The sequence below is a fragment of the Crinia signifera genome, chromosome 19 (assembly GCF_055691185.1).
Source record: "Crinia signifera chromosome 19, ASM5569118v1, whole genome shotgun sequence".
In the NCBI taxonomy this organism is placed as follows: domain Eukaryota; kingdom Metazoa; phylum Chordata; class Amphibia; order Anura; family Myobatrachidae; genus Crinia; species Crinia signifera.
The window spans coordinates 45,694,937-45,721,279 of NC_139226.1; the positions used below are offsets into that span (position 1 = coordinate 45,694,937).

At 48.4% G+C, this 26,343-nt stretch overlaps 1 protein-coding gene across 1 annotated transcript in view; it reads left to right on the top strand.

Moving 5' to 3' along the window:
• The first annotated feature begins 3,060 nt into the window (after nt 1–3,060).
• The window catches only part of LOC146041822 (uncharacterized), a 45,375-nt gene continuing 22,092 nt past the window's right edge, over nt 3,061–26,343 (top strand). The window contains exons 1-3 of the mRNA XM_083161707.1: nt 3,061–3,292; nt 11,889–11,924; nt 14,280–14,315. The gene's annotated coding sequence lies outside the window, so the exon portion shown is untranslated. The remainder of the gene's footprint in view (nt 3,293–11,888; nt 11,925–14,279; nt 14,316–26,343) is intronic.

The following is a 26,343-nucleotide window of genomic DNA, read 5'->3' on the forward strand; positions in this document are numbered from 1 at the left end:
GTGAGATTTTGGCTGTGTGCGATTTTGACTATGAGAATTCCCTTGAACTCCCCCGGAGCCCATAACCATGTGGTCTTTATTATATTTACTTGAGATATTGACCACATCTACTTGATATTTTGACTATGGCTGATTTTGACTATACTACAACTAGACCATATACACTATAGTCAAAATTGCCTTACCTGCACAGTCTAATTTTTTCTTGCGATGCCGCCCCCACGGGCGTGCATCGTCATCGCAAGATGCATATACACTTTACGTCCGATTTTGACTATGTAGTCAAAATCGGACACTCAAATTGCACTGTGTATATGCACCTTCAGAACGCAAGGCATATCTTCAAGACAACAACATCATCATTATGACCAATTCTACTGCTGATCACAATGATGATATTGTTGGCTTGAAGATATGCCTAGCTTGAAAAAGGTCTTCATCTGACAGAAACATTGATGGGTATGGGTATTTTTTCATCATTAAAACTTGATTATTACTAAGCTGTCCTGGTGGGTGCCTCTTTCTCTACTCTATTTATATTACTCTGGACTATACTGGTCTCAGCTTGGAGCACTCCAACTGTTGAAATTGGATGACGATGTGCGTGCGGCTCTCCCGCACTAGATCACAAGATAGATAGACTTAATTTTTTCTGATGCTAATCTACGTCGCAGCGCACATGCTCCAGGCGGGTTCGATGGAGAGGGAAGTCAGCTTCAACATGCACCAAGCATCAGGTGCCTACGAGCTTACGTGCGGTTCGTATTGTGGTTTTAGTGAACCCCTGTCTCTAGGCTTGGTTTAAGGTTAAAAATGCAATGTTCTGTCGAACAGCGCTACACCAATAAATTCTGTGTGGGATTCGAAAAATCGGCTATGGAGACGTTACTGTCTTTGTTTACTGTCTCTTTACAATGATTTGTACCATGTACCTCTGTAACCACTGTTTGCAAAGCCTGTATGCTGTACCATCACTAGTTGCACACCCTTTGAACAACAAGCTGGCAGGGTGTGCCAGCTTTGGAAGAAAAGTGCTGCATCCGGTCGAACTCATGCTTCAGTTGCCATGAAAATAATATTATTACTGCTGCCTTTGAGCAGCATGATCAAGATGGCGCCGCTGATGGCTGCCTAGGAGCTGTGCAGCTCAGCCAAATATGTTCCCTGTGTGATAACTGTACTGTCTCTCTGCTTGTATTGTTACCTACCTGGCTGTTTCAGCGACCAGTGGCGCCGCTGATGGCTGCCTAGGCGCTGTTCAGCTTGGCGGGTATGTGCTCCCTATGTGATAACTGTACTTAATGCTACCTACCTGGCTGTTTCAGCGACCAGTGGCGCCGCTGATGGCTGCCTAGGCGCTGTTCAGCTTGGCGGTATGTGCTCCCTATGTGATAACTGTACTTAATGTTACCTTCCTGGCTGTTGCAGCGACCAGTGGCGCCGCTGATGGCTGCCTAGGCGCTGTGCAGCTCGGTGGGTATGTGTTCCCCACATGTAATGTCTTAATGTAATGTATGTAATGCCTTCACCCCCCCCCCCCCCCACCTTCATCCCTGCTTGATGCTGCACTGTAAATCCACAAAAAATTCCTAGTGTGCGCAAGCACACTTGGCCAATAAAGTTGATTCTGATTCTGGTTAGCCATGATCCAGAAAGTGCATTGCCGCCAATTGGAAGCTGCATGACAGTGCACCAAGCCACACCTGCTTCGTAGTCAACAAGTACATGGCCTGGAACGGCATCGCAACTATTCCCCAGCCTCCCCTACAGCCCCGATCTGGCCCCGGCAGACTTTTACCTGTCCCCTCGAGTGAAGACAGCCCTCAAAGGAAGCAGACATGGGACCGTAGCAGAGGTCATTCTTGAAGGACGTTCTGGAAAAGGACCTCCAGGGCACCTTCCAAGCGTGGATAACTCGTTGGCAGAAGATTGTCGATGCACAAGGGTCTTATTTTGAAGAATTTGTATTGTTTTTAGCAATATCTTCAAAAAATATTTTTACGAATTTGGTCTCATTACTTTTTATACAAACCCTGTGTGTATATATATATATATATATATATATATATATATATATATATATATATATATATATATATATATATATATATATATATATATATATATATGAAATGTCTTCACAGGAAAATCTCACATCCCCAACACCCAGTCATATTTCATTCAACTAATACCTGACCACCCAAGCCAAAGGTTAATCTGTGTGTAACCTTTACCAACGTCTTGTCTGAGTAACAGTCACATGAAAGCCGTAAGACATCACATTATAGCCCAGTGGTGCTGAGTCAGGCTCTGTGAAGGAGCTGGCAAGTGGGGATTATTTCATGCATCAAACACTGTGGTCACTTCACCCCTCTCTGGATAACGTCCTCTTACCTCCCCAAAGCAGGAAAGGGAAAGGAAGGAAGCCAGGCACAAAATCTTTCCTAATTTGCCACTTAATGCGATATAAATTCAGGACACTATTTGTGAGCTGTGAAAACCCCTAGAGATCTTACTCCGGGAGACCAAATGAAAAGCCCAGAGTTCGAGGCACATCAAAGACCTCATTAAATATAAGTACCAAATTAAAAGGATGAATTTTATTTTCAGGATATTTGTGTGTCAGTGTTGTGGCTACATTTTTATATGTAGTTTCCTTTAGTGTACTCATTGCTTTAACAGCCCATTAATGATCATCTGACACGACTGAACATTTCCCACCATGGTCAACGTTGGGCCCCATCAAAGTTTTCCAGCCTACGTCACTTTAATTTACACGGTCACTAATACCTCAGTCCAGCTCTGTCATTGTTTTCTTCTTGGCACATATAAAATGAAGGAAAATTTTCCTCAGTGCTATCTCCTTGTTTATACATTATATACACATGTTCTATACTCTGCAAATAAACGTAATTCTTCAGTCAACTTTGAAGGTAATATAAATGAGGTTATAATCATCTTATTGTTAGTATAAAAATAACTTTATTCATATGTCATTATTGTGGAGGGGAAACAATTCTCTTATAGGTGCCTAGCAACACAATGTTTTCCCACAATGCCGAGCACTGGGATCTTCCTAACTGTCACTTCATTATAGCGTTTGTTGGCTTGGAGATTTGGAGATTGTGAATTTCCATCGTCTCACCAAAACTATTAAATATGGATATTCAGTAACTTTGATGGTCAGCAAAAGAAGGAAGCACAATGATCATTTCATTCACCAATCCATACCAATATTCCCTGACAACCTTCTTCCTTCTTATAATAGTTTTTGGAAACATATCAGTGAGATGTGAGTATTACACCATGTTATTTGATTGCTATGTTTTATATATATATATATATATATATATATATATATATATATATATATATATATATATATATATATAAATATATATATATATATATATATATATATATATATATATATATATATATATATATATAGGATTCGAAAGAACTGGCACTCCTGGTCTTGGGTGTAAGCCGAAGTAGCTTGCCCTGGTGCCTGCAATAAGGAACCTTGCAGTCCCAATAGTATACAATCGAATAAAGGGCACACAGGGTCTTCAGATAGGTGAAAGCAGGTGGACTGGTTTATTACACAGTCATGGAAATGTCAACGTTTCGGGGTCGCCCCCGTCGTCAGGACAAGTAAAGGTGAATGGATTCACCTTTACTTGTCCTGACGACGGGGGCGACCCCGAAACGTTGACATTTCCATGACTGTGTAATAAACCAGTCCACCTGCTTTCACCTATCTGAAGACCCTGTGTGCCCTTTATTCGATTGTATATATATATATATATATATATATATATATATATATATATATATATATATATATATATATATAGCTGACACTGGGCCTAATTTCTTCAGCTGCTCTATTTTTCATTTCCTTTTTGTTATCATATTTAGGGGGAGATTTATCAAGGCTTGGAGAGAGATATGGCCTGTAACACGATAGAAGGGGATTAGTACTTAATTGGTATACACTCCCCCATAGTTAAGCAGGGCCGGTCCAAGGTTTTATGGCACCATAGGCAACACTTCAGTTTACTTTGTGTGGGTACAGGCATCCCAAGTAGTGTTCATCTGGGTACAGCATACCACCTGCTCTATATGTGGGTACAGCATACCACCTGCTCTATATGTGGGTACAGCACACCACCTAGCATTAATGTGGGTACAGCTTACCACCTGCTATATGTGTGGGTACAGCATACCACCTGCTCTATATGTGGGTACAGCACACCACCTAGCATTGATGTGGGTACAGCTTACCACCTGCTATATGTGTGGGTACAGCATACCACCTGCTCTATATGTGGGTACAGCACACCACCTAGCATTGATGTGGGTACAGCTTACCACCTGCTATATGTGTGGGTACAGCATACCACCTGCTCTATATGTGGGTACAGCACACCACCTAGCATTGATGTGGGTACAGCATACAACCTGCTCTAAGTGTGGGTACAGCTTACCACCTGCTCTATATGTGGGTACAGCATACCACCTAGCATTGATGTGGGTACAGCATACCACCTGCTCTATATGTGGGTACAGCACACCACCTAGCATTGATGTGTGTACAGCATACCACCTGCTGTATATGTGGGTACAGTACACCACCTAGCATTGATGTGGGTACAGCATACCACCTGCTCTATATGTGGGTACAGCATACCACCAAGCATTGATGTGGGTACAGCTTACCACCTGCTGTATGTGTGGGTACAGCATACCATCTGCTCTATATGTGGGTACAACATACCACCTGCTCTATATGTGGGTACAGCATACCAACTAGCATGCGCGTATTTTTAGCATACCACCTCGTGTTCATGCGTGCAGGGCCGGTGCTAGGGTGTCCGGCGCCCTCCTGCAAACCATAAATTTTTCTCCCTTTCACACTGCTATTGCAACAAGCTGCAGCACGATTGTGGGAGCTTATGCAACATGCGCTCCTATGGAGGATCTCGGGTGCATGTACATGTATGCATACACCATCTCAGTGCTGTGTCCGCAAAATGTTGCAGGCACTAAAGGTGCCCATACACGCTGCGAGAATCGCATACGTTATGGGCTAGATCGCATCGCATCACACGGCATGCATGCAATGTGTGTGCGATGCGATCCAAAAGCAGTACAAAAAGTATGTGCAGCACATACTTTTTATACTGTGCGATGCCTGCAGAAGTGCACATTGCATCACACGCTGCTATCACAGCGTGTATGGCCACCTTTAGGCACATAACCCAGCCCATTATTTAAAAAGTGTCTAAATGAATATAAAAAAATCTACATTTATTAAAAAATTTGTTATAAACATGTATAATAAAAGACTCACTGTTCTTTTGCTGTTTAACTCTTGTGCAGTCCCTCCTCTTCTATCTGCGTAGGCAGGACGCTGAGGACGCCATTACACCCCTCTCGGGACTGAGGGGGAAAGGACGGGAGAGAAGGAGATGGAAGAAGAGTGGAGGAGATAGAGGGGGCGGAGTGTTGAGGACTGACAGTGACACTGGCACAGCACACTGAGAAGAGGGAAGGAAGGGCGGCGTAGGGAGCAATGGGTAGGAGGCGGATCCGGACAAGACATGTCATCCAGGCATTCACAGACAGCGCTACATGGCTCAGTGCAAGTGTTCGTGAGAAAGAGGGGGCAGGTCTCAGGAGGAGGACAGTGTGTGTGCGGTGCAGGGAGCTGCTCAGCCTCTCCATACTGCCGCCCGCTGTCAGACAGGCACTGTGGGCGGTGTGCACTCGCAGTGCAGGGAGCAGCTCTTTATACTGCTGCCCGCCCGCTGTCAGACAGGCGCTGCAGGCAGAGTGCAGGAGGCAGTGACATTGAGGGCTGAGACAGGGAGGGAGACAGCGCCTTTTCAGCATGACGCCTGAGTGGGTAGCGCCGGACCTGCATGCGTGTACAGCCAGTGACGTAGAGAAGGGGGGGGGGGGCAGATCAGGGGAGAGAAAGATGACAGGATGCCACCGCAGTCAAGCCTCTTTCACCAGCTCAGCACATGCTGCTCTTTGCTGTGTGCTGAGCTGGGGAGAGAGACAGATGCAGCGGCAACCTGTCCTCTCTCTCCCTCTGTGTGCAATGATGATCCCGCACTCAACACAAATTGTGTTTATTTTTTTGATGTGGGTACAGTATACCCCCTAGTGTTCATTTGGGTACAGCATACCCCCCAGGTGTTCGCATGGGTACAGCATACCCCCTAGTGTTCGCATGGCTACAGCATACCACCTAGTGTTTGCATGGCTACAGCATACCACCTAGTGTTCGCATGGATACAGCATGCATGCCACCTAGTGTACGTGTGCGTATAGCATACCACCTAGTGTTCGCATGGGTACAGCATACTACCTAGTGTTCGCATGGGTACAGCATACCACCTAGTGTTCCCATGGGTACAGCATACCACCTAGTGTTTGCATGGATACAGCATACCCCCTAGTGTTCCCATGGGTACAGCATACCACCTAGTGTTTGCATGGGTACAGCATACCCCCTAGTGTTCCCATGGGTACAGTATACCACCTAGTCTTCGCATGGGTACAGCATATCCCCCAGTGTTCCCATGGGTACAGCATACCACCTAGTGTTTGCATGGGTACAGTATACCACCTAGTGTTCCCATGGGTACAGCATACCACCTAGTGTACGTGTGCGTATAGCATACCACCTAGTGTTCCCATGGGTACAGCATACCACCTAGTCTTCGCATGGGTACAGCATAACCCCTAGTGTTCCCATGGGTACAGTATACCACCTAGTGTTCGCATGGGTACAGCATACCCCCTAGTGTTCCCATGGGTACAGCATACCACCTAGTGTTCCCATGGGTACAGCATACCACCTAGTGTTCGCATGGGTACAGCATACCACCTAGTGTTCCCATGGGTACAGCATACCACCTAGTGTATGTGTGCGTATAGCATACCAACTAGTGTTCCCATGGGTACAGCATACCACCTAGTGTACGTGTGTGTATAGCATACCACCTAGTGTTCCCATGGGTACAGCATACCAGCTAGTGTTCCCATGGGTACAGCATACCACCTAGTCTTTGCATGGATACAACATACCCCTTAGTGTTCCCATGGGTACAGCATACCACCTAGTGTTTGCATGGGTACAGTATACCCCCTAGTGTTCGCATGGGTACAGCATACCACCTAGTGTTCCCATGGGTACAGCATACCACCTAGTGTTTTCATGGATACAGCATACCCTCTAGTGCTCCCATGGGTACAGCATACCTTCTAGTGTTTACATGGGTACAGCATACCACCTAGTCTTCCCATGGGTACAGCATACCACCTAGTCTTTGCATGGGTACAGCATATCCCCTAGTGTTCCCATGGGTACAGTATACCACCTAGTGTTCGCATGGGTACAGCATATCCCCTAGTGTTCCCATGGGTACAGCATGAATATCACCTAGTGTTCCCATGGATACAGCATACCACCTAGTGTTCCCATGGGTACAGCATACCACCTAGTGTTCGCATGGGTACAGCATAAAACCTACTGTTCGTATGGCTACAGGATACCACCTAGTGTACACATGGGCACATCATGCCACCTAGTGTACGTGTGCGTATAGCATACCACCTAGTGTTCGCATGGGTACAGCATACTACCTAGTGTTCGCATGGGTACAGCATACCACCTAGTGTTCCCATGGGTACAGCATACCACCTAGTGTTTGCATGGATACAGCATACCCCCTAGTGTTCCCATGGGTACAGCATACCACCTAGTGTTTGCATGGGTACAGCATACCCCCTAGTGTTCCCATGGGTACAGTATACCACCTAGTCTTCGCATGGGTACAGCATATCCCCCAGTGTTCCCATGGGTACAGCATACCACCTAGTGTTTGCATGGGTACAGTATACCACCTAGTGTTCCCATGGGTACAGCATACCACCTAGTCTTCGCATGGGTACAGCATAACCCCTAGTGTTCCCATGGGTACAGTATACCACCTAGTGTTCGCATTGGTACAGCATACCACCTAGTGTTCCCATGGGTACAGCATACCACCTAGTGTTCGCATGGGTACAGCATACCACCTAGTGTTCTCATGGGTACAGCATACCACCTAGTGTATGTGTGCGTATAGCATACCAACTAGTGTTCCCATGGGTACAGCATACCACCTAGTGTTTGCATGGGTACAGCATACCACCTAGTGTTCGCATGGGTACAGCATACCACCTAGTGTTCCCATGGGTACAGCATACCACCTAGTGTATGTGTGCGTATAGCATACCAACTAGTGTTCCCATGGGTACAGCATACCACCTAGTCTTTGCATGGATACAACATACCCCTTAGTGTTCCCATGGGTACAGTATACCCCCTAGTGTTCGCATGGGCACAGCATACCTTCTAGTGTTTACATGGGTACAGCATACCACCTAGTGTTTTCATGGATACAGCATACCCTCTAGTTCTCCCATGGGCACAGCATACCTTCTAGTGTTTACATGGGTACAGCATACCACCTAGTCTTCCCATGGGTACAGCATACCACCTAGTCTTTGCATGGGTACAGCATATCCCCTAGTGTTCCCATGGGTACAGCATGAATATCACCTAGTGTTCCCATGGATACAGCATACCACCTAGTGTTCCCATGGGTACAGCATACCACCTAGTGTTCGCATGGGTACAGCATACCACCTAGTGTTCGCATGGGTACAGCATAAAACCTACTGTTCGTATGGCTACAGGATACCACCTAGTGTACACATGGGCACATCATACCACCTAGTGTTCGCATGGGTAAAGCATACCCCCTAGTGTTCGCATGGGTACAGCCTACCACCTAGTGTTCGTGTTGGTATAGCATACCACCTAGTGCTCTTGTGCATACAGCATACCCCCTAGTATTCGCATGGGTACAGCCTACCACCTAGTATGCTACTCTTGAGAAAGGCTCTCATTGAGCTGAAACGTGTTGAAATCTGGGGCACTGTGAAGTCTTTCCTACTGCACAGTAGAGTAGACCTTGTTCAGGAGTTGTCCTTCCTCCGTTATTCACCAGATCTCTGTTCAATCAGAGGAGATTATGTTAATAAAGACAAAGCCCACCTGGACTTGCTATCCTTCATTTATTCCCTCCATATGGTCTGTCTTTGTATATACTATAGATTTATACAGTGTGCTTATGTCTGTATGAGGGCTACAACTGTAGGCATCATGGGGAAAAAAAATATTCTTCCAAAACTCATTTTTAAAATCCAGTTTGATGCCTGGCTAGTTAAACTAGCACTTGTAACAATCATATCTTACATAGGCAGTGCCCCCCTGCCGCAAATTTGGGCAGCGGCCTCCTCTAGCAACCTTAAAAACGGTCTGCTGTATGGGGCAGCCATATTCCGAGTGTCACTTTTCATTGGCAGCCGGAGCCAGGGGAGCCGAGACCCGACAGAAGCGCCGGCGGCAGGAGGTACCGGCCGCAGGGGGGTTTGTTAACACCAGGTGGGGTGTTGTTTTTCATTAGCAGCAGGAGTCGGGAGCAGACAGAGCCGAGAAAGTTGGAGGAGAGGCGCGGACTTGGACTATGGCGGAGAAAAGAAGGACCTGGTGTCGTCAGAGGACCTGGTGAGTAGAATATCCTTCCACAGGTCCCCATATGGATTTCTTCGGATCCTTGACCCCGGACTCTTCAGCCCTGGAGCCCCGGACCCCGGGACCTACCGACGGACTCAAGATAGGTAAGTATCAGTATGTGTGGGCTTTGGATGTATTAAAGTTTTATTTTTCTTGTGTCTGTGTGTGTTTATTTGACTATTTTTCATACTGTGGAACTTCAAGTGCCAGCGGGCCCTTTAATGCCTCGCACGCTGGGACTTGTGGTTCTCCAAGTCCCAGCTTGCGGGGAAGGCTTGCTGGAACTCATAGTTCCACAGTATTAAACAATAGTTTATTCTTTCTTTTACACAAAGATCAGCCCGGTGACCACCCCACAGGGTCACAGGGGACAGCACCAGGCTTCAGCCTGGTCAGGTAAGTCCTGGAGGGGGGACCCCTTTATTGGGGGGGGTCCCCACTCCCCCAGGCTGTGACATTACCCTGCTGGCTGGTTTGGCCTGGGGCTGGTTCTTAAAATATGGGGGACCCCTATTCATTTTGTCCCCCATATTTTGGGAACCAGCCCCGGACCTGGAGCCTGGGCCTGGTTTAAAAAAAATTGGGGAACCCCTATTTGCCGGGTTCCCTGATGTTTTATTACCGGCCCCGGATCTTTTAGCCTGGTGCTGGTTACGGCTGTGGGGAGGACCCCACAACGTTTTTTTAAATCTTTTTTTTTTTACACACTGCATCTGACTGATCCGTGCAGACTGCCTGTACGAATTCGTATTAGCAGCCGTATATACGGCCACTAATATGGATCATTACGCCATCGGAGGGTTACAAAGCAGTCGTATTTTGACTGCTTTATAAATTCCCCTCCGGAACATGACTTTGCATACGGCTGAAGCAGCAGTATGCAGTCGTAGTCATTCATATTAAGGGCAGTATTCAATGAGAAAAGTTCTCCGTCTTTTGTGGAGAACTTGTGCTTTTTTCGCCGTGGAGAGAGGTTTTTTTTCTCCAAAGGCGAGCCACCCTATTCAATGTGAAATATTCTCCGTCTTTCTTAGTGATTCTCGCCGTCTCTCTCCGTGAAGAAATTCTCCATCTTTTGATGGAGAGCAGGAATGTGAACTTTTAAACTAAAAGGGTGTTTTTTTTAATTTTGGTGTCAAAAAATCAGGTTTTTTTTTCTGTGGAGGGCCATGGTATTTTTATTCATGTGCCTATAGCATATATATTTAATTTAAAAAAAAATATTTTTTTACATTTTTTTTTTTTTCTTTTTTTTACACAGTGCAGCCAGCAGGGGGCCAGAGCGCTCGAGCCGCTCATTAGATATTCATATATTCACTGCACCCGAAGCACGTTCGGGTACAGTGAATACTGGGTCCCCCGCTGGCTATAGAGGGGGGCAGCCTGTGCTGCCTGGGTCCCAGGGGGGCCCCCTACCCTCACATATGTTCTGTGGCATCCAGGGAGACTTTAATCTCCCTGGATGCCACGTCCCTGTCAGCTCCCTGCTGCGGACGCTCGTCCGCTGCAGGGGTTAAGACTCGCCGCGAGTGGCGGCGAGTCTTATAAACATTGAATAGTGGCAGCAGGAGAGGCAACGAGCCCTCCGGAACACGGAGAGTGCACGGCGAGCAAAAAAAAATGCTCGCCGTGCACGGAGAATATTACCATTGAATACTGCCCTAAGAATATGAATATAAAAATTTTGTATTCGTATTCTTAGTAAATTTCCCCCGATGTGTGCTTAATTTCTAAGGGGACTGGTCAGTGTGTATGTGTGTATTAAAGATGGTACATGAATACTGTTGTATACTATAACATACTACAATTACTCTTACTGTGGTCAGTCTTTCACTACTAGAACAGAGAAGCCTATAACATCTGCTGTATCCGTCAATGAGCTTTGTAAATGTTGCTAGCATGAAAGGGGATGTGTATGAGGCCAAAGCATAGAGATCCGTCCGCCTGCGTTCCCAGGGGTACGCTCAGCATTTTCATGGGGACGAATTTGGCTCCTTCCAATCGCTACAGAATCCGGCCCACTGCATGTTGTAAATGTGGTGGAACTCCAGTAACTGTATGAGGATGGCAATGTTGAATGTCTGGTACCCAAATAGAATAATGTTGCCTGACTCTGATTTAATAAATGGTTGATGAACCATACTGTACTGTGGAGAAGGGGGAAAGTGATCACAGTAGCATAATGAAATCATTACTAAAGACTGAAATGAAGGTTGTGTAACTCATGCTAATCTCTTTGAAGGTAACACAGCAACTGGCGGCATATCAAACAATTTAAGTAAGTACATTGTATACAGTTTGTCAATTTATTTGCTTAAAATGATGATGATGATGATGATGATGATAATGTAATCTCTAATCTAAGTGTCTGGTCACATATTTAAGGCACAATACCCCAAATCTAGATTTGGTTATAGCATCTGTTTACTATCTGATAATGCTACTGCATTACCTCAGAATGACCTAGATAAGACCTGATCATATGCAGGTCATAAGAGCGATCGTATGTGCTTTAAAAGCGCATAATATCTGCTTACGATGGATTAGAGATGCAGCAAGTCGACCTCTCGCTCTGCAGGACCACGCATCGTACCAGTATTCCTCACGTAGTGCACACAATCCATCGCATGACCCCTGGAAATTGTTGCGTCCGGGCCTGATATCGTTCAGGTGTATGGTCAACTTTAATGTAACTTCCAGCTTCCGGTCCAGGGAGAATAGTGTCAAAACTTTATTAAAACTTAACATTTAAATCAACAGCAAATCAACCAGAATGTAACCCGCATAAAGTACAAACAATCATCTTCCATGTTACAGGCTATGAGCCTAATTCAGACATGATTGCTCGCGAGTAGAAAGCCGCTGACTAAAAACTCTCCCTGTGCAAATCTGAAAGTGGATTGTAAATGAATCGCTATTCGCAATCCATCTGGAAATCCATACGCAATTCAGGAACCATCAAATGATTTCCCCGGTCCGTATAAATCTGAGTAAGTCTGATCCTTCCACAACTCTGAGATAAATACAGGCTGGACGAGGCTGGCGCTGACATCATAGACCCTCCCTTAAAACGCCTTGGGCACGTCTGCGTTTTTTCGGACACTCCCTGAAAACAGCCGGTTACCATCCCAATTTCATACATTGCAAATTCACACAACAGCGGTCATTTCGGAATATCCCTCTATGTTTAAAAAATGACAGTTAGGGGGCGAATGTTCGGCACGCTCTCTTTCAACATTATTTCTCTACAAGCATTTATACGTCGCCCTCTTAAAGGGAAGATGGAACATATTTTCCTTCTCTGATCAGCAAAACAAGTTCTGTTTTTAGATCTTAATAACTTAATGTAATCATTTTCTTTCCGTGTTTATTAGTTTGATATATTTGAGGGATTTTAGCCCACTCCGTGTTATAATACTGTTTCCGTTTGTTGATGTTGAGGGTATTTGTATATGCACATCAGTGTATAGGTCCCCACACACCACATTAATGGGGGTGAGTTCTGCAATTGACTTGGCCACTTTAAAACATTGATCTTTTTCTTTTTCATCCATTCAGTTGCAGATTTGCTGCAGCAAGTCTAATAATTCTGTTGTCCTTCATCCAATCACAAACAGGCTTCAGTTGTCTGTCCTCTAGACAACTCTTGTATGAAGAGGAATTAATGGCAGGCTCGGCGAGAGTGGTCCAGTGTGAGTAAGGTGTTCGTCTGCATAATGAGGGTGATTCAGACCCAATCGGTGCGGTCCAAATTTGCCCAGCGAACAGGAGTGCATTAGGCCCAATGTGTCTTGGGCGTGTGCTCAGAAAGTGAAGATACGCATATGCTTCTACACAGACCTACACACATCTACAACTTACGCCCACCTGCGCCTAAAGACGAAGAGTCTTTGCTTCATGACCTTCCAAATGTTATAATGTAACAATTTTGTTTCTTTTTTTTTTTTTTAAAGCAACTTGATGTGAACCCAATACCATGGGCAAAATCACAAACCACTGACCTACCCAAGGACGCAGTGCAGCACCTGTGTCTGCTCAACGGCAAATGGCTTAACTTTTGAGAAGTCAATCATATAGCACAGTTCGAGAGGCCCCCACTCTAGTATCCATCAAAAACAGACTCAAGACTTTTCTGTTTACTCAAGCATTTCCTTAATTCCCATAAGTATTGTTTTTGAAAAGCTTTTCTGTACTTAATTGTTCCTGTACTGTATTTCATTCATTCTGTTACGTGCCTTGAGTCCTATTGGAGAAAGAACGCTATATAAATAAAATTATTATTATTATATAAATATGGGCAAAGCAATGCCACTTTCACCACCCATTTGCTGGTAGAGGATCCCATGAATGCATCTATCAGGTTCCATTCCAATAAGTACATCTGCACATTTACATGCACTGAAATATTGCTAAGCTATGTTTCTACATATATCTATATTATATACACAAGACAAAGAAGGTAAGGAATACAAGTTTAGAATATTGATACTAAGAAGTACAATTTGAATGTATTTGAATCATCCAATCACCCACTTAGATACTTTTGACATTATGCTAATATGCTCATTTATAATTGCAACTGTTTATTTCACCTATTCTTTCTAAGACATATTTACGATGGTTTATTTTATAGAAAGAAGATGGAACTCCTTTGTCTCTGGAGAACCCAGTAAGTATAATAATAATTAATTTATAAATCAAAACCATTAAATCCAATTTTCCCAAAAATTCAGAGGACAATGTTACTCTTACTTTTCTCCACAGCAGATGATGTTAAATATCTGTATCATTATTGTATTCTCATAGAAAACATTCTTATTATTTCTTCCAGGAGACACTTGTCAGTTTGTCCATTTGGCCTAATACATCTTGTAGGGGTTAAATGGTGAGATGGAACTAGTTCAGCTCTGCCTTGGCCCTGGCACAGTCATTGTAGCAGAAAAGCACTATAGTTTGCATGGGGGTACCGAAAATCCTGCCACTGGCCCTGGCTCTGCCTAGTGGGGGGAGGGGAGGTAATTAGATGGCAGATGGACAGGAGTTCCCCACCTCTCCAGGACCACTTTTAGTCCTGATCTTGTGTCACCCACAATAGCTCCAATCAGATTAAAATCTTAAGGTGCGTACACACGTACAGATTTTCTCTCTGATCTATCTGGTGGGAACAAAAACCTGGAAATGTATGGGAGCATATGAAAATCAAAAAATTGTTACCAAACACTTGAAAACAGACAGTGATCAGTCAGACAAATTGTTTAAATCATTCTGATATAACACATTTATCAAAGCATATATTTTTTTTTCTGTTTTCCTGCATTTGGGTGGAAATTTTTGATTGTCATATGCTCCCATACATTTCCAGATTTTTGTTCCCACCAGATAGATCAGACAGAAAATCTGTACGTGTGTACGCACCTTAAGTGAGATTTAGAGGGGTACTCAATCCGGGATTCCGACTGGAATGTCCCGACGGTTGAAATCCCGGGACGTTTTTGTCTGATCTGACAGTAACTCGACAGTCGGAATTCAATGTTCAAATGTGACGGAAACTCTGTGGATCTGAGAAAACAGCCGCAGATTGTCGGAAAACGGCCATAAATTTGTTTCCGATAAAACAGATCTGACTTTTAAAAAAGTCAGATCTAACACCTAAAAAGTCGGATCTAACACCTAAAAAGTTGGATCTAACACCTAAAAAGTCGGATCTAACACTGGCGATAACGGCAGCATTGAATAGGTAACTGACGATATTTCCCCTGTTGAGAAATATTGGCACAGATTGAATACCCCCCAAAATGTACTTAAGAACAGAACATATTATTTATTATCAATAATTTAAGGACAGAGGTAATTAAAAATGAAAGAATTCAGATTGAGGGCAGAAAGCAAGCATCGCAAGCTTGTGACGCTGCATGCATGAATTTGGCAAAGGGTGGCTCTTCCAATCCAAGACAGCACTCACTTGCAGGATGTAATGGGGTGGTGCAGGGTCCAAATAGAGAGTCATAAACAGACTTACCTCCATCACTGAGGGAAAGGACCGAACCAGCACTCACAGTTGAAGATTGAATCTTCATTCAACTGTGAGTGTTGGTTCGGTTGGTTCTTTCCCTCACTGGGGGGTAGATTTATTATAGCGGCGCCTATCGCGCCGCTATAACAGTTCCTGCTTCGCCTCATTAGCGAGGCAAAGCAGGAGGGGACACCGACAAGATCTACTAAGATCTTGCCGCCGGAGTGGGGGAGCGCTAACTCCCCCCTCCGGCGATGTCCCTCCTGGAGACAGCGCATCAGTTAATACTGATGCGCCGTCTCCTTCCCCCCCGGCCGGCTGACTGCGCATGCGCGGGATCTCGCTAGTCTCGCGAGATCCCAGCGCAGCTCAGCCCCAGCAGCAGGGACAGCGCTGTCCCTGTTGTTAGGTATAGGCATCGCCGTCTGCAGCTGTCGAAGTCAACAGCTGCAGGCGGCGGAACGGTCAGCGATGCTGACCGTTCATAAATCTGGCAGGAGGCAGGGGCGCAGTGCAAAACATCGCCCCTGCGCTATGCCTCCTGCCCCACACCGCCGGCGTTAGAGTAAACGCTCGGCGGGTGTGATAGATCAGGGGAAGCGCTATCCCCTGCTATAACACACGGGGATAGCGCATATTCCCCTGATCGACATTTAATAAATCTACCAGTGGGGGAGGTAAGTGTGTATATTTATTTATATATACAATAAGCAGCAAAAGTGGCACTGAAGAATTTATGGTGTTAACCTATATGCAACTACAATCTACTTATGCTGGGTTCACACCAGACACTTCCCGCGGCCGCCGATATAATTAATCTATATATGACGGATATTGAGCATACACACACTTGTAGGCCCTGATAACATTGTCAGACAGATTTAGCTGCAGGAACAGGCAGGCGGGGAGGGGGGGGGGGCGCCCTGGTGCTCAATCACTTACCCGCTCCAGGGGGGTAGTGCAGTGCGATGATGGCCCCCGCCGAGACACTCCCCAGGGAGGGGGGTTTGCCGGGTTCAGAGATGCGGCATGTGCCGCCGCGACGTTCCAGGGGGGGCTTGCCATGCGATGCGGCGCTGGCCGCCGCGACACTCCCCAGGGAGGGGAGGGGGGGCTTGCCGGGTCTGGCACTGTCACGTTCCAGGGGGGAGCTTGCAGGGTGATGCGGGTCACCGTGCCACGATGCTCCCCAGGGATGGGGCGGCTTGCTGGGTGATGTGGTGCGGGGGGGGACCATTTCCAAACTACCGCCCTCCAGGGGCCGGCGCCCTAGGCAAATGCCTAAGGCTGCCTAGTGGTGGCTCCAGCCCTAGGAACAGGTGACGGGGCTTGGGGGTCGTTAACTGTGCACGGAAGCATGCATTGTTAATGTTATTGGCCCTTATTCAGGTTCACTTGCAAAGGCAAATTCCTTCTCAAATAGACAACACCATGGCCCTTATTCTGATTGAGTCGGATAGCTCCGAATGCGGACGGACAGCCAATGGTTGGTGTTTTCGCATGTGCAGAGGCGTATCTGCGCATGTGCGAACGCAGCGCACGTCCGAATATGGCGTGAATTCTGTACAGAAAACGATCGGTTGGAACAATCCGAGCAGGGGGTGGAGAGGGGCGTGAAGGGCTGTTTGGGCTCATTACCATATGCGTACACCCCGCGTTTCATGGGCGTTCCCATGAAAACGCTGGGCGTACGTATGGTAATCCGGCCATGACACACGTGTGGGGGGCGGACAGCTGACATAGCCGGATGCCAGCTACCGCCCATATTCCTGCTTTTGCACGGAGAAATGCCTGAGTGGTCTGGAGCACTCTGTGCTGCCTGACAACTCGGTTCAGCATTTGATGGTCGGCGACTATCGAATGATGGGGGAGGTTCCCACAGATGGAGGAGGTGTTCACATAAAAAATCCACTTGCGGTCCGCTCGGTCGACATCTTACCGCATTCGGGCGGTGTGAGCCTTAGGTACCGAAGGTGGGGCTAAATAGGGATGGCCATCGGCACATCCCCCATCGATGATTGCCATTGATGGCTTCTAGAGCAGGAACCATTGATGGCTATAAACCATTCTATCTTACACCATCGATGGTTCCTGACATCGCTTAGCCGCGCATGCGCAGAGCAACGGGAAGGGTCACTGTGGGCAGCCTGCTCGGCCGGGATCCGCGCTCATGCGAAGAAGAAACTTTAGCCATCAATCAAGTTTAAGTTTCTTTTGCGCATGCGCGCACCTTCCGGCGGGGCGGGCCGCCCGCAGCGTTGCCGCTGGACGCAATGACGCTGCACCCACAACTTTTACCATCGGAAGCCATCCATCCATAAAACTATTCGACCATCCACTATCGATGCCCAAAACATCGAGCACTAGGTCCCAACCATCGATGTTTTGGGAACATCGATAGTCGATGGCCATCCCTAGGGCTAAGAACACTCGGTTCCAGTCCGAAAATACGCATCCGACGATTCAACTAGAATAAGGGCCCATGTGTACTGCAGGTGTGGCAGATGAAACTTGTGCAGAGAGAATTAGATTTGGGTGGGGTTTTACTTCAAAGTGAGATCTATATTGCAGTGTAAAAATGGGCCCTTATTCTGATTGAGCCGGACAGCTGCGTGTTTGGTCGGACGGCCGATGTTTTGTGTTTTCGCATGTGTAGAGGCGTTTCTGCGCACGTCCGAATATGGCGTGAATTCCATACAGAAAACGATTGGTCGGAACAATCCGAGCAGGGGGTGGAGAGGGGTGTGAAGGGCTGTTTGCGTACGCCCCGCGTTTCATGGGCGTTCTCTCTGGGATCCATCAGCATTATGACCAACAGGATTCCAGTTTTGGGATTCTGACCACCTGGATCCCGAAAGTCATAATTTCATACACAAGCCAGTCACACCAGATTCTCCTATTGTATTCATCCTAGTTTACTTCAGTTGTTTTTTACATACTGTTTTTTCTTTTTGCCTGCTTTCATTGAATGCTCGCAGTGGTGATCTATATTTTCACCCTCAGTATGCATCCCCGTGATTACTTCTCTAAGGTGCAGATTGATATTTCACCCAGGAAGATTAATTTTCAGATGGCCAAAATTGCACCTGCCATAAAGGCCCATACACACTAGCACAATCCTGCCGACGCCGATATTGGTGGCAGCGGGACCCGGCCGGGGGGACCGGCATCGGCAAGTGCATACACACTTGCAAATGCTGCACACAACATAGCAAAAGGCGGGGGGCAGCAGGGGGAACGACGGTTATGCTGCAGCATCTAAGTAAGCTGGGAAGAGAGAGCGAGGGCTGCCTAGGCATGAGGGAATATAAGAGTCGGTGCAGTTTGAGATGGTATGACAAAGATAGAAATCAGAGTGTCACTTACCCATAGAAGTGCAGTGTAGATGGGGTAGCCAATCAGGTGTAGTAGGGGTGGTAGCTTAGGTGGAGGTATATAAGAGGTAGTCAGGTGATCCATCTTCCTCTTGAGTCTGGATTTCTCTGGAGTTGCAGGAGGTCCACATTCACAGCTGAAAAGAAGATAAGTGGCGATTTTGGTTACACTCTCATCCAGCTTAATTCCCACTAGCATTAATTGCCCTTCAGCTGTGCCCCGCTATAGCTTTATAGCTCCCTCTTCCCGTAGTCTTGCGGCATCTGCCTGTCCCCTGTTGGCCGCAGCAGCACGTGGTAGCGGCAGACAGGCGGCGCGGGCTTCCGTGTCAGAGACACGGTCCCAGTGACTGCCCAGCAGGACACAGCGTCCTCCGTCCTCTCTCCCGCCGCAGCGGTGCGCACACCAGGCGGGTCCCCGCCGAGCGCACCACTTTAACTGTCGCGCCGGAACTCCCCAGCGCCAGGGGGGGGGGGGGGGGGTGCGCGGGGTGTGCACACAGTTGCACAGTCCCCGCGCCCCCTTCACCCGGGGAGCCGTACAGCACAAAAGCATCTCCTCATCTCTTCCCAGCCCCTTTGCGGCTGGTCAAAATGGCGCCCGAGCGGCGGCTGGGGGGTCCCATGAGCCGACCAGGAGCTCCACTCCGGCGGCGGGCCCTCAGCCCACACTTTAAGGGGGGGGTCTGCATTATACAGTGGGGGGGCGGGTCGCCCGGGTATGAGGGCGGCCTGCATCATATACAGGGCAATTTTGGCTGCAGGCCAGGGGGTTCCGGCTCCCCCTGCTGGCCGGCTGACACCCACATTTACACAGGGTCCCATTTAGCTGGCACATAAGGGGCTACCTTCCTGTTCAGGGCAACCCCGCCGCCTGCATTCCCGTGGGTCCGTCCGGATACCATTCCCTCTCTCAACTCCCCCCCCCCCCCCCCCAGGGTCAAGGGGGGTCCCCCTTTTGGGGGGTTTTTGTACCAGGCCAGGGCGCCGCCAGTGCCAAGATTCCCACGGCAGGGGGTTCCCATTAGTCATCAACCCCCACAATTTACACCCCTGCTCCGGGGGCGCCATGGGCACCGCCACAAGGCGGCACGCACAGGTAACCCATCCGGGTATTACCCAGGTTTCGGGCCCTGTTTCCTGCCCCGGACCCAATACCCGTCCCTACGGCACTTCGGGTACATCTACCCACCCGTCCCAGCCAGTTGGTTTTCCCGGCTGCGAGTCCTGAGAGGCAGCTGCACGGCCCTTACGGCCAAGATTGGGCAGGCCCAGGGCAGCATGTATGGTGAATGGTTAGCATTACTACCTCACATCACTGAGGTCAGTGGTTCCATTCCCACCATGGCCCCTACTGTGGGGAGTTTGTATATTCTTCTCTGGCTTAAGCGGGATTCCCTGGGTACCCCATTCAGCCATGCCCGGCTCCCACCGGTCAAGCGGGTTTCCCCGTTCATCCCCATCCAGCTCTCAGGACCCTTCTGGTAGAGTTGGTCATTGTGCTACCTTCGCCCCCTCACGATTTTAGGGTGGGGTTGGGTTATGCACTGGTCTTAGTGAGTCGCTAACCACTTTACATGCTTCTTCCGAGGTCTCATCGGGCAGCCGCGGACGTAGATCATCATTCTGGAGAGGACATTACGCAGGCAGCTGCAGCGGGGACGCCGCATGAAGCCGGGTCTCTGGATGCTGTCGACCTTCCGGGTGATGGTGAGCATGATGACTATGTACCTCTGAGTCTTCTGCGGGCCTTTTCCTCCACCGGCTGCGATGAGTCAGGAGCCATTAGACGCCCCTGCAAGTTTGCCAAGCTAGTGGCGTGCGCAGTTGCACAGCAAGCAGGGGCGGGGGGAAGCGGGCTAGCAGGACAACTTGTAGCTTAGTCTCAGCTTTCCTCTGACATGGTCCATCGCAGCAAAACTGCAGGGTCCAGCTGTCTCCATAAAGGCACAAAGGGGAAAATAGCCAACGGGAGTTTGTGGATGTTTTCACGCCACTGGCGACTTGAAAACTTATAGCGGCAGGGCCAAAATATCGGCTGGTGCCGGTGAAAACTCGTATCTGAGTTTTTCACCACTGGTTTAAGCGTTTCCTTATATTCCATCTGGCCATTTGTTTACCCATACCCAGGTAGCGCAACAGCGTTCAGCGGTTCAGTTTCCTTGTACACGGATTTTCTAGCTTACAAGGTTACGGCTCGGAGGGATTAGGACGAGAAATTTCGTCTGACCCACGCCGGCGCACGGGTTACGCCCGTAGGCCTTAGGCTTGTCGGGATATGGTGGTGGGCCTTGGGTAAAGGCCACGCTGCTTCTGAGTCCATCCCGAGGAGCCATTTTCCCCCTGGCAAGAAGGGTACAAGCCAGCCGCTAAAGGCGAGGGCTTTGCCTTCAACGATTCAAAGTGTGATAGAGTCGTCAAATGCCTTTGTCGCCACGAATGCTGTAATTGGGGGCTAGTCATCCAGCTAAGACCTGTAAAGTCACCCCTCTGGCTACGCCACACCAGCTCTCTAAGTAAGGCAACTTCTTCATAGTCCTGTTCAAGCTGGAACCCAGTATGCATGCCTGCACTAACAGGGAGGAGGCCCTGTTTTTTGTTTCAAGGTTTAGTTACGGTTTAGTTCGCCTATCCCCGGTGACGTCAGGGTAGTTCCACGCAGGAATTTTAAATCAGCGGTGTATGTCCCTGAGGTGGCGAGACGTGAGGTGTGTGCCGAGACAGCACTGGGCAGAATGGTTGGTCCGTGCACGGCGGACCCATCGCCCAGCACGTGTTTTTCCGCCCTTGGGAGTAGTACCCAAGAAGGCTCCGGGTAAATACCGGTTAATGCAGCACCTGTCTTACCCTCACGGGGCATCCACTAACGATGCTATTTACTATGAAGTTGCAAGTGCGTTATCAGCTGTTTGATAAAGCACCCGGGCTAGTCCACAAATTTGGGCACTAGGCACTCATGGCCAGGTGGGACATTGAGTCCGCTCCCCTCCTCCTCCCGTGACACCCTAACTTATGGGTATCAGTGGCCGACACCAGGACCAAGGGCCCACCGTGCGTCATGTCTTGCCTAGGCTTAAAGTTTGGCCCTGCAGCCGGCGGCAGTGGCCTGTCGGCTGACATAGTCTACAAGTTGTGGGTCCTTATCCAGGGCGGCCGGGCCAAGAAGAAGGCCGATCTAAAGCAGGGCCAGTCATGACTGGGGGTCCCTTAACTTTTAGCGCTGGGTCATCCCCAGGGGCGGGGTTTTTTGCCGCATGCGGGTATGGGCGAAAGTGGGGACTAAGGTTCCCCATCCATGGTTAGCCTGTCCCGGGATATACGCTACGACCTGGTCGTCTGGTCTCCATTGCTGACGGACGTTAATGGGTAGCCTCTTTGGCCCGCAGAGCTTTGCCTATGGCCAGGCTCCAGTTATGTACGCAGGTACAGGGGTTTCGTGGTATTTTTCAGGGCAAATGGTGCGCAGCCCCATGGCCTCAATCATGGATTGAGAGGGGTTTCACGGCCTATTTGCTGCTATTAGTGTCCTTTCCCGCCGTTGTAGTATTAGGCCCATAGATTGTCAAGCCAGACGGTAGGTTATGGTGACATAACCAGGTGGGGTGCACACCACTAACAACCAGGGCACCTTTTTTCACCACTGACACTGCGCTTGCTCAGACATGCGGCATTACGCTGCTTGCAAGACAACATACATTTCATGGCGCAGCACGTTACAGGGGTTGACAACGGCATCGCCGATGCTTTGTCGCGGTTCTACTTTGCGAAGATGCGCGAGTTGGTACCGAACGTTTCGCCCCTTAGGCACACGTGTCCATGGTCTGTAGGGCAGATCATAGAGCAGACATGAGAGGATTGCCTTGCCATCCCTGGCGCCATCCACCCGTAGGGCATAGGCAGCCACGCAATAGGACTGTGCAGCCTTTGGACAGCGGAAGTCGGTCTATGACCGTTGCTGTTTTTTGCGTGGGCATCATGGCGTGGGCATGTCAATCTGCCATGGCTGCGGCATCAGCCGAGATCTAATTCCGTGCTAAGTTATGCGGAGAACGGGGCCCCACCAAAGCCTTGGCGCTAGCGAGGGCTTTGATTGGCGGGCGTGAGTGCAGACAAGGACAGCGGATTCCCGCAAGTCCACCGAGCTGCAGACGCGGTGGCAATTATAGCCTGTGTTCAGGGTGTAGCAGAGAGCGCGGAAGAGACGTCACTCTTTCGGGTGGCGTTCTCTTTTGCGTTCTTTAGGGACTTTAGGGTCAGCGAGCTGGTTGCGGCCAGCAAGAATGCCACTGATTTAGGTGCGGTTCGAAGACATGGTCTTCCAGGACGGGTCGTCCTTTGTGTGCTCCGCCGGTCTGAGACCGATCAGTTAGGCAGAGGTCGCTGGGTATCCCTTAAGTCCCAGCTGGAAAGGGGATCTGCACCGTGCGGCTGGCCACGGCATATTTGCCTTTGAGGTCCGCCGCTCCGGCGCAGTTCCTCGCACATGCTGATACATGGCCGTGACGCGCTTACTGGGCACTGCTGTGTTTAAGCGCTGTGTGGCTGCGTTGGGTTTGGAGGTCGCCGATTACGGGACACATTTGTTCCGTATTGGTGCGGCCACCAACGCAGCAGCGGAGGGCCTTCCAGTGAATGCCATTCAGCAACTCGGCCGCTGGAAGTCCTCCGCTTATAAATCTTATATACGTCTAGATAAGGTTTAGCACGCGCCTTCGGCGCTGGATCCAAAAACTATGTTTACAATCGGTTTTGTAACGGCAGCGTTACGGAATCGACGGTGTGAAGGGAATTTTTTACTTTTTCCTCCGATAGTGGGCTGATTTCAATTGGCTTCCCCCCCTCAAGTCCACCGGAGGTTTTTTAAGGTTTTCCCCTTCACTTGGATTCTAGTGTACTAATTCATGTTGTGCATTATATGTCTAACCCTACGTTGTGCATTTATACAGTTTAAGTTTGAATGCTAACCGGTTAGGGTTTTCTTTTTCAGCCCTTCCCCCCCCCCCTTTCAACGACTCATGCCACTGTCTGGTTCGTCGGGCATTCATACATTTTCTGGGCACCCAATCATCAGTTAGCTGTCAGGGCCCGGGCAGAGCTAGGGGCGAAGGCAGTACATTGGTTCGGTGTCAAGGGTATCCGGTGGAATGGTCTTTTACCATTATTGTCAGATAAAGAGCGTCGCTGGGGTCGCCCGGATGTTTTGGTGATACACCTAGGAGGTAACGACTTAGGCCGGGGAACCAGCATAGGCCTTATTTTAGGGATCGAGGCTGATCTTAAGACTCTGGTAGGCCTTTGGCCTGGATTGCGGATAGTTTGGTCCGACATAGTGCCTCGTTTCTACTGGAGGGGCTGCTGGAACCCCAAGTCATTAGAGAAGATCAGACGCAAGGTCAACTTTGCGGTCTCCAAAGCGGTCACGTCCATGGGAGGCACAGCGGTTAGACACCCCTCTTTAGCACTGGAGACCCCATCCTTCTACAGAAGTGATGGTGTACATTTGTCGGAATCAGGCATGGCCGTTCTACTTCAGGACTTGTTCAGTTGTTGCAGATAGGGGATTAGGTTTGTGTTACTCTGGTTGACTTAGTTATTGATTGGTTTGGCGGGCTTGGGTTCTACAGTAATTGTCTTTAAGTGGCAATTTTTGAACCCAGCTGTGGCGGGAGGGCGCTCTCGATCAGCAGTCCAGTTTGAAGTACAGGTGGTCACTGTGAGGTATTGCCACCCTCTGCCAGGAAGGCTGGTGAGTTCTGCCCCCGAGGGGGGACGCAGGACACTTTTAGAACTGTCCTCATTAGGCCCTAGGAGGGGCGGCAAGACAGTCACAGCGCAGGCTGGCTTTGAATTCAATGGGGGCGGTTCCTCGCCCTAGTTACAAGTTGGGGCGTTGTAGTCGCCGCCATTGCTAACGTTTATGACTGGCTGGTCGTCAAGCGCTCTCTAGGCCATCCCTTTCAATAGGGTCATACCACAATAAATACCCTTTACCTTTTTTAAACTTATGCAGTGGTTGTCCGTGTCGTTATTTCAGGTCACGTGTCCGTGTGAGTTATTTCAGGTCATGTGTCCGTGTGATTTACTGCTAGGGGTAATCAAGGTTTAAGTTGAAAGAAAAGGTTCATCTCAATAATGCATTAGACGCCTTAGAGAGAGCGAGGGCTGCCTAGGCATGAGGGAATATAAGAGTCGGTGCAGTTTGAGATGGTATGACAAAGATAGAAATCAGAGTGTCACTTACCCATAGAAGTGCAGTGTAGATGGGGTAGCCAATCAGGTGTAGTAGGGGTGGTAGCTTAGGTGGAGGTATATAAGAGGTAGTCAGGTGATCCATCTTCCTCTTGAGTCTGGATTCCCACCCTCCCTCCCTTGTGCTAACCTACCACAGGGCCTTTCGGCCGTCACCCAAATTTGGCTCTCATCAATTTTAATATAAATTGGCGGGAGGGCGCTCTCGATCAGCAGTCCAGTTTGAAGTACAGGTGGTCACTGTGAGGTATTGCCACCCTCTGCCAGGAAGGCTGGTGAGTTCTGCCCCCGAGGGGGGACGCAGGACACTTTTAGAACTGTCCTCATTAGGCCCTAGGAGGGGCGGCAAGACAGTCACAGCGCAGGCTGGCTTTGAATTCAATGGGGGCGGTTCCTCGCCCTAGTTACAAGTTGGGGCGTTGTAGTCGCCGCCATTGCTAACGTTTATGACTGGCTGGTCGTCAAGCGCTCTCTAGGCCATCCCTTTCAATAGGGTCATACCACAATAAATACCCTTTACCTTTTTTAAACTTATGCAGTGGTTGTCCGTGTCGTTATTTCAGGTCACGTGTCCGTGTGAGTTATTTCAGGTCATGTGTCCGTGTGATTTACTGCTAGGGGTAATCAAGGTTTAAGTTGAAAGAAAAGGTTCATCTCAATAATGCATTAGACGCCTTAATGGCAATTGCTTTAGATGTAGTTGTGGAAAGCCACAGAGCCGTGTCTGCTGCACCCCTGAATCAGGCCCATTGCCTCTGATCCCAGTATCTTCTTACAGTGTATTGGCTCTCATTCTATGCTCCTCCTTTCCTGTATCTTTTATTTATAGAATTGGATGCTATGAAAACCTAGAATGACATGTTTTAATGTACTTATTTTTTATGTCATTGCAATACTGTTATTGCAAACACCATTTACAAAAATAATATAATTAAAAGTAACAATTAAAGCAGGAGAAAAGTCCAGCTCAAGGTTGCCCTGTTAGAATGCTGTGGCTGAAATGCTTTACCCCACTTTGGATGGTTTGGGGCTACGCTAGCTACTTCTATAACAGTGTTTTA